This window comes from Myotis brandtii, unplaced genomic scaffold (genome assembly GCF_000412655.1).
Source record: "Myotis brandtii unplaced genomic scaffold, ASM41265v1 scaffold49, whole genome shotgun sequence".
Lineage (NCBI taxonomy): Eukaryota > Metazoa > Chordata > Mammalia > Chiroptera > Vespertilionidae > Myotis > Myotis brandtii.
Genome location: NW_005368707.1, coordinates 2,204,703 through 2,206,729, shown reverse-complemented (window position 1 = coordinate 2,206,729; position 2,027 = coordinate 2,204,703).

Below are 2,027 nucleotides of genomic sequence, written 5' to 3'. Positions count from 1 at the left end.
CTTCCAGCTGCCTGGCTGCCGGCCGCCATCTTGGCTGACAGTTAATTTGCATAAGGATATGCTGATTAGCCAATGGGAAGGGTAGCGGTCGTAAGCTAATTACCATGTTTCTCTTTTATTAGTGTAGATACGTACATACATACACACACACACATAGATGTTATATAGAGATATTGGAGGTTTTCTACACAGTAGAAGGTAGATGTTTATTTTTAGGGAAAATAAATGGGAATAATATATTTTAATTATAACAAAAAATCTTTAAAAAAAAGGCATTGCTAATCTATTTTAGGGATGATGAAATAAACAACATCAGCATTTATATGACAGTCTGTAAGACATAGCAAAAGTCAGAATGGCTCTCAAAACTTCAATGTCAAATACCTGCCCTACCCACCTCCTCCCAGCACCATTTGTTAAAGAGGCTGTTTTGACTCCATTGTATGCTCTTGCCTCCTTTGTCAAATATTAATTGAGCATAATGGCTTGGGTCAATTTCTGGGCTCTCTATTCTGTTCCATTTGTATATATGTCTGTTCCTGTACCAGTACCAGGCAGTTTTGAGAATCGTGGCTTGATAATATAGCTTGATATCTGGTATTGGGATCCCTCCAACTTTGTTTCTCTCTCCCAAGATACCTGTGGTTATTAGGAGTCTTTTTTTATTCCAGATGAATTTTTGGAGAGTTTGTTCTATATCTTTGAAATATGCCATTGGTGTTTTAATGGGGATTGCATTGAATCTATAGATTGCTTTGGGTAGCATGGACATTTTAATGATGTTGATTCTACCAATCCATGAACATGGTATGTTCTTCCATTTGTTTATGTCTTCCTCTATCTCTTTTTTCAATGTCATTTAGTTTTCCAAGTAAAAGTTTACGTCCTTAGTTGTGTTTATTCCTAGGTATCTTAATTTTTTGGTGCAATGATAAACAGGATTTTTTTTTTCATTTCTCTTTCTGTGAGTTCATTATTTGTGTATAAAAAGGCCATAGATTTCTGGGGGTTGATTTTGTAACCTTCTACATTGCCAAATTCATTTATTAGGTCTAGTAGTTTTTGATGGAGTCTTTGGGGTTTTCTATGTATAGTATCATGTCATCTGTGAATAAGGACAGTTTTACTTCTTCTTTTCCAATTTGGATGCCTTTTATTTCTTCTTTTCTGATCACTATGGCTAGCACTTCCAGTACTATGTAGAACAGGATTGGTGAAAGTGGGTATCACTGTCTTGTTCCTGTTCTTAGGGGAAATGAGTTTAGTTTTTGCCCGTAAGTATGATGTTGGTTGTAGGTTTGTCATATAGGGCTTTTATTATGTTGAGGTTGATCCCTCTATTCCCACTTTGCTGAGAGTTTTTATCAAGAAAGGGTGTTGGATTTTGTCATATGCTTTTTCTGCATCGATTGATATGATTATGTGATTTTTGTCTCTCCGTTTATGTGATGTATCACATTTATTGATTTGCAGATATTGTACCATCCTTGCATCCCCGGAATAAACCCCTCTTGGTCATGGTGTATGATCTTTCTAATGTATTGCTGAATCCGATTTGCTAGAATTTTGTTGAGGATTTTAGCATCTATGTTCATCAAGGATATTGGCCTGTAGTTCTCTTTTTTATGGTGTCTTTATCTGGTTTTGAGATTAGGGTAATGCTAGCTTCATAGAAAGAGCTTGGAAGTGTGTCTTAATCTTGATTTTTTTGGAATAGTCTGAGGAAGATAGGTTTTAGTTCTTCTTTGAATGTTTGGTAGAACTCCCCTGTAAAACCGTCTGGACCAGGGCTTTTGTTGGCTGGAAGATTTTGGATCACTGTTTCAATTTCTTCGGTAGTTATCGGCCTATTCAGGTTTTTTTATTCTTCTTATTTGAGTTTTGGGAGCTTGTATTTTTCTGAGAATATGACCATTTCATCTAGGTTGTCCATTTTGTTGGAATAGAGTTGTTCATAGTATTTTTTCATAATCATTTGTATTTCTGTGGGATCGGTTGTTACTTCACCTCTTTCATTTCTGATTTTG